This window comes from Saccostrea echinata, unplaced genomic scaffold (genome assembly GCF_033153115.1).
Source record: "Saccostrea echinata isolate AGI-Se365-2 ecotype Australia unplaced genomic scaffold, CSIRO_AGI_Sech_v1 ptg000018l, whole genome shotgun sequence".
NCBI lineage: Eukaryota > Metazoa > Mollusca > Bivalvia > Ostreida > Ostreidae > Saccostrea > Saccostrea echinata.
The window spans coordinates 3,158,890-3,166,791 of record NW_026889767.1 but is presented as its reverse complement, the minus strand read 5'-3'; the positions used below and the strand labels follow the sequence as shown (position 1 = coordinate 3,166,791).

The 7,902-nt window shown below is 32.7% G+C and overlaps 1 pseudogene; it reads right to left on the bottom strand.

Moving 5' to 3' along the window:
• Positions 1-2,678: 2,678 nt before the first annotated feature.
• LOC133189387 (uncharacterized) lies at positions 2,679-4,684 on the bottom strand (annotated as a pseudogene).
• Positions 4,685-7,902: the final 3,218 nt, after the last annotated feature.

Sequence of the window (7,902 nt, the reverse complement as noted above, 5' to 3'; positions counted from 1 at the left end):
AGCAAAAACACACGTATCAGAGTAACTGGGATCATCTCAAGTTCAAGTGCATATGTTGTTACATTATTCCGCACTTCTTACATTCTAGAGGAAACTGCATGAATTTTGTGAAGTCTACTGTTAGGTAGTTTTGAATACCCCAAAACATTCTTGCATAATGGAAATGGATTACTTCCTCACAGTCATGGATGGATATAAATTATACGCTGTATGTGTTGCTAGTGAAGGACTTGGTGGAAGTTAATAAATTTGATTAACTTTTTCTTACTGATATGAAGAAAAACTGCTTGCTGAGCTGATACAGAAATTAATTAACTATTATAGATGTATATGTTAAAACATATATGTAAATTTAATTTAAAATTCTTTATAATAAATCCATGTTTGAATGTTCAGTGATGTTATTCTCAGCTGTTTCTTTCCTATAACATGGGTACTTTCAAGTTAAAAAGTTTGTTTTCCGAATGTACATACCAGTGCTTAAATATGCTGATGATTTTCTAGAAAACTTATCAAATATAATTTTTCTTAAAAAAAAATATTTGTTTTCTTGTGATCGTTTATCATATTAACTATTGTTTTGGATCCAATGCTGTGAAACTAAACATGTTAAGCAACTAAACACTGAAAGTTTGATGTCTCATTTTTGAAATGAGACGTGTTTATGGCTAAACGTGTAAAAAAGAAGAGTGAAACAAATTATGTGTTTAGGGGGTAAACATGTTTAGCAACTAAACACATGAAGTCTAAACGTGTTTAGAAATGAGAAATGTTTAGAGCTAAACGTGTAAAAAAAAAAGTGAAAGTGAAACTTTTGCGTTTAGTTGTATCGTGTCGTAGGATCTAAACACTGTTTTTACAGTGCATAGTAGGAAGCCATGAATCACACACTACCACATTAATCTTACGTAAAATTGTGTTAGGTTATTATTTATACATAGGAACTATATTAATTTATTTATCAAATAATTGTTTTAATTTGATTCCGAATTATAAACTATTGGAGTATACCTCATTAACCAAGAATATAGCTTTATCTTATTTTCTTCAACATATCATATCGTTTTGATTATTTGTTTGAATATCACCTGCTATAGACATACTTTATGAAGTTCATAAGGTTGTTATTTTTACTTCAGATATTGAATCTTCTTTACAATCCCACTATTATATTCAGCAACAAAGAGACTGTCATTACTATCTACACATAATCCAGTGGGATTCTTTAGATCACAATTATCTATATATGGGAGGAATTCTCTATCTTTGTCATTAATATCTACTATGAGGGGCCGTTTTGGTATTGACTGCCATTAAGTGATGTCACCTATTCAGTTGGTGATATCACCTATTCAGCTTTTGAATTGGTGATATCACCTAATTGAATAGGTGATATCACTTAATCGAATAGATGATGTCACCTATTCGAATAATTGATATCACCGGTTTGATTTGAATTGGTGATATCATATATTCGAATAGGTGATATCACTCATTCGAATAGGTTATATCACCTTTTCAAATTATTAATGAAATAACAACTGCTCCCAGGACTCTAAGTCTCGTCACGTGAAACGCCAGATTTATCGATAACTTTAACTTCCGGGTACATCACACATGGAATTGTGTATTGAGTAGAGCATGTTTATGCTTATACAAAGCTTATGGGGAAAGCTTGGGCCTGGCAATTGTACGAAGTGGAAAAGTTATCCCACTTACGATGGACGAATTGCGTGTCCTTCAAGCTTGTGTGCAAGTACATGTAAAGTACAGGTAAAGAAGTCATAGAATGTCACCTGTTTCTTGTGTATTTTTTTTAGAAAAATTGAAATGCCTAAAATTATACCTGAATGAAATGATAATCATCATTCCCAATTTGTGTACAGATTTTTCGCGAATAAATTTTGGAAGCATAAATTATTTCCCAGTGATAAGATTTTTTAAATATATTGTTATTGCTCTCTCTCTCTCTCTCTCTCTCTCTCTCTCTCTCTCTCTGCATTTCACCACTGAACAAAATTCATGTGACTGCATATTTCTCAGTTTAGAGAGCATGTTGTCTCCTTATAGAGCACCGCATACCAAACTATTCTCACAATTTGCTCATGGGCATCTCACGTGAGGAATAACAAGATTTCCTCACGTGAGTAGCTCATGTAAGGCTCATGTGCAATATAACATGCAAATTAGGTAAAAATGCCCAGGTGAGGAAGATTCTGTACATGAGCATTTTTTGCACACTTGAGGATTTATTTTGCTCACCTAGAGTTTTGCTTAAATGAGGCTCATTAGTCTCATAAGTCTCATGTACAACAATTACTTACTTGAACAAACAACAATAGAATAAAAATTTAGATCACAAATATAATATATACATGTATATTTTTAAATATGTTTCATCAATAATATTGAATATTATAAATATTCTTTAGCAACATATAAATACATGCATAAATGTTCAGTAAACTTCATTTTTCTAACAAAAATTAACCTATTTAAGAAATGAATCTTATATTTTTTATGTGTCTATCCAGTTTGTATGTTACGAAGAGCACGGTCCTGCAGCTAGCATGAATGTTGGTTGCCATAGTAATTAATGATGAAAAATGTTGTGAAAGTAAGAAAAGCAATTAGATATTAAAGAGAAAACAAGAATTACTCAAGCGTGACATAAAACTAAGAAAAGGTTGATGGTTTCCGTAAAATAGGAACTCTCAAAAACTTAGGAAACTTTAAAATCAGTCAACCCGATACACTGTCTGAGCGAGAGCAGTAGGCTTGCACTTGCTTAAAATACCACGAGACTACTTTGGAAACAACAATAGCATTCTTCAAGCGTGTATATTAACATTTTAATCGATTAAACATATAACATTATATGATATTTACACTAAGCAAATAATTGAGTAATTGTCTACCACTTGAAAGGTAATGATGTTTTTTAAATTATTACCGCCAGCTATAAGCATACTTAATATTCTATGTGTGTGTATTATTTTAGATATTTAATTTTCTTAACATTCCCAGTATAATACTCAGCAACAAACAGATCATCATTTTTGTTCACACATAATCCAAAGGGATTCTTCAGATCAGAATTTTCTATATAAGTGAGGAATTGTCCATCCTTGTCTAGGATGTGGATGCAGTGGTTATTGAAGTCTGCAGTCAGAATCTGACTCTGACTGTCTGTTGTTATCCCAGAAGGTTTGATTGATTTATTCTTAGTAGCAGAAGGATGGCCAGTGTATCTAAATCGTAGTTTTCCAGATTGGTTGACAACTACTACAGCACTAGCTTCCCAGTCAGCCACACATATATCTAGATTCTTGTTCTCAGTGATATACTTGACCATGCTATTTCCTGAATATAATGGTTTACTTTCATCATCAAACTGGATTGTTTGTTTCTCTATGGAACCTGAGTAACGGACAAGTTTGGACTGCGTTTCATTATTGTTGAACATTGCAACCAGGAGATCACCAGAAGAAGTTATACAGAGATTAAAAGGTATCCATCCCATAAGTCTGATCACCTCCTTTGTCTGACCATTCTTGAATGTTTTCACGCTTCTTGTTGTACAGTCAGTGTAAAAAACATTTCCATTTCTGGTCACTGCTATATCATCCGGCCAGTTCGCTGTCGTCGTTTTGATTGTTTTTAGAATAGAACCTTGAATGTTAAAGCATTTGATATCACTGGTGTTGCGTGCACTTGTCCATATTTCTTCATCACTGTAACAGGTAATACTACGGAGTTTTTCATATCCAGTATTTATAGAAGTGATGATTCGTGGTTCTTTCAGCAGCTCTTTAGTCGATGTCTCTGATTTCTTAAGTATGTAGCCATTTTCATCTTTTGTAGTGGTTAATGCTGTCAAATATCCGAACAAGTTGTAAAGCTGTTCTGTATTTATTGCCTTTGGGCTGAATGTTGGCACTGATATTTGAACTTCTGGAGGAAGATTTCTTAACTCTTTTATTTTAGAGCTGTATTCCATGGTCATGGAAACTTTATTTGACTCTTCAATTCTAGTCAGGTTAAGACGTGCTTGTTCAATAAGATTCTGTATTCGTTTAATTTCATCCAATTGTGTTTTCAAAATGTTCAGGTGTTTGATTTTCATATCTTCAACTTCTGCTTTCATTTTGTCCATGATGCTGTTAATTTTTCTGTGCCATTCCTCTCCATGTTTAAAAACTACCGTTGTCAGATTTTCATATTCTCCATCTAAGTTAGCTATCTGAGATTCGATTTCAGTTGCTATTTCTTTATAGGTTGGAGAAATTATGTTTTCTAATTCTTCAGTATCATTTGCAATGACTTCTCTTTTTGAGCTATAGAGTTCAAATAGAGTTGTTATGGTATGTCTCTTATGTGTATCAGAAATTGTCGTACATAAAGAGCAAACAGAGATATTGCAATCTTTACAATAAAATTCACAGCTTTTTGTTTGGTGTGTTGTGCATTTAGGATAAATCAAGGTTGATTTTCTTTGTTGGAATGGGACCACTTTATGTTTGTCATAGTCATCTGAGATATGTTTTCCTATACAAGAGATGCACAAATTGACATGACAGAAATCACAGTACATCTGCACTATAGCTTCCTCGCAAAGGTCACAACGGACGACATCTTGGGCACTGTGGCTTGGATCCATGTCCAACTAAAATTTATAGAACATACTAACATTACGGAGAAGTGAGTTTATATATAAATTTTGACGTATATTTTTATGTTAAAATTAATGTTATACATGTAGTAAGTATTCATTTTTATGCAAAAAATGAATTAATGTTTCATCTAATTACATATTACTTTGAATTATATTGCAACCTCTTGTTTGAAATTTCGTGGGAAACATACTTTCACTCTATTTATTTTATCTTTTAATATAATTATAATATACAAGTAGTAATTTTAAGTGATAAAATCACTAAGAATATATAATGTACATAATTATGTACATGTAATTGGTTTTCTGACAAAACGAAAGTAATGTTCCTTTCAAGAAAAAAAACTGGTTTATTGAATTCTAAACAACATGATATCTTTTTACTCTTCCAGATATATAACAGTCCTTTAGTTTAATAATTCAAGCTTGTATGCGTCACAGGATGCGTCCGCTTCCATTCTCTAAGTAAAAAAGAAGTTTACAATTTTTTGCTAAGCAGTGCTAAATAGTTACATAATTGTATACTTACGTCTATGGTTAAATTACTGTAAACAGGTAAAGAGGTTCCGTATAACAGATAATTTCAGTTTCATTTGTGTATCTGTGAAAGAAGGATCCAGAAAATGGCGGACAATATCACGAGCTGGTTGTGAGGTAAATATACAGGTACACTTCCTGGTTTGATGTCATTTAGAGTTATCTCTCTTATGTTCTATAACAATTATATACAGAAAACTTGTGTAGAAAATTGCAAAATAAGTAAATAAATTTCAGTAGCATTATACCACGATCACTTTGACCTGAATTTTAGTCAAACCATTCCACACATTTATTTGAACCTGATTAAGGCATTATACTTGTATATCGAATAACCTAAGAATTATTGTACAAATCTAAATTTTAAAAATGTCATGGCATGTCTGGAAATGACATTTGGGAATTATCTGGGAATTGTTTCAGAAGATTATCTAGACTTAAACTATAACACCTATTTTCACACCACTGCACTCTCCCCAAGAGCCAGTGCAATAAGAACGGATCTTATCTGTTAATTTCAGCATATGTCTAAATTATTAAGGAGGGGCAGTAAAATGGGTCAGTAATTGTTGAAGTTTATGAGCACTTTATCAGTACCGGCAGTAAAACGATCGGTAAATTGACATCCTTTTCATTTTAAAACAACATAAATCGTGTACGTTAATTGTTGTACATTACAAACATGTACCTAAATGCTTCTGAATAAATTGAGTATATATGGTTCCTTTTCGTTCCTGGTGGAACATAGGGCCTCAGAAACAGTCCTTCAGTGCACTCTATTTTGGGCAGCCTTTTTCAGTTTTTCCCAGCTCTGTCCGCACTGTCTGATTTCCTCTTCGCAATACCTTAGCCAAGTTGACTTTGGACGCCCAAACCGACGTTTGCCTTTGAGGGTTCCACTCAAGCGCGTGGCGTGTAGTGTTTTCCGATGGTTTTCTGAGAGTGTGTCCAATCCATCGCCACTTAATACGGGTTATTTGTTGAGTGACCATGTCCTGGTTTTTTGCTTTTCACAGGTTCTTGTTTCTTTTCTGGTCATCTGATGTTTAGTATGTGACGCAGACATCTTTTTGTGAAGAATTGTAGTCTTGTAGAGGTGCAACGTGTTCATAACTCTCCCTGTTTTGGATCCGTAGATGAGCACAGGCTTTACATTACTTAGTTTGTACGGAGATAAATGCGTGTGAAGAGTACTTGGTTAGTAATTTTATATCCCGATGAATCCTTTTATAATAATGACGCAAATATGAACGAGTTCAATGTTTTATTTGTGATTGTTAAAAGTATTTTACGGGTGCTTACACTCAATTAAATACAAATGAATATACATCTTACGTAAAAGTGTGTTTGATATTATTATTTATATAAAAATTCTCTTAATTTATTATTTCAAATTGCATGAATTGTTTATATTTTATCCGGATTTAATTTAATTCCATACATGCATATAGATCATAGCAATACTTTTTCCTGGTCAAGAATAGGGCTTTATCATATTTTTAGACACATCTGTCGTTTATGTTATTAATTGCACATTATATATTATTCATAAAAAAATTATATATGCATATATATACGCAGTATTCTTCATGTCTACAGTTTACTTAGATAAATGATTGATTTATTTGGCAGATATTCCACAGTTTATGTTTCGAGTTCAAAAATTCTATGCCCCCTCGAATGGTGCATGCCGTACTATTTCTATTGTATCAAGTGATCTTTAACATCACCCCATCCTAAAATCAACATCGCTTACATCAACCTTTGTCAACATCGCTTATATTAACCTTTACATCTATCATTCTTATCATAATGATGATTCACACCCTATTCGCTCTTCTTCGTTGTGGAAGACTTAATCTTACATGAAATTAGAGAGCCTTCTATATAGCGGTGGTCAGGCAAATGCTGTCTCTTGAAGGCAAGAGATCTTGGGTGCGTATACTCAACTCATATTTATGCCAATTTCAACACTTTTTTGAAAACATTGAATTTTTAGGACACAATAAAGCCAAAACCGTACCTCCTTCTTTGTATGCCCCCTCCAATGGAGCATGCCCTTCCATATCTATTGTATCAAGTGATCTTTAACATCACCCTATCCTAAAATCAACATCGCTTACATCAACCTTTGTCAACACTAACCTTTACATTTAAGAATTTCTTATCGTTGTCGAAGAATCAATCTAACATGAAATGGGAGAGCATATGAAAGCGGTGGTCAGGCAAATGCCGCATTTTAAATGGAAGAGATCTCGGGTGCAAGTTTATAGAGACAATTTTACAACCCATAAGGGATATCAAGAAATTTGATATGATGATTGATAAATTGATAAATTTTTTATGGTGAAACATTCTACTTGACAGAACCCTAAATATTTGGTCAATTTTCTTTAATCTTTGTTCACGTGAACGATTATATTGTTTTGATGCCTACCTCCTAGTGAATTTTTAAAAGTTAACATAATTATTTGTTTGATTTTTTCATGTTTATATAGGTATTTATTTGAATTTTCAAGGAAGATTTGTTAGGGAAAACAGAGTAAGCGAACTCTACAATATTGGTAAAATTTGTGTTTTTTACTAAAGGAATTCAATGGAAAACGGAAAATATTTTTGAAACATTTAAACACACTTTAAATGGTCATTTTATGACCCATTTCAAATGTTTTACAACTATAAACTTTAAC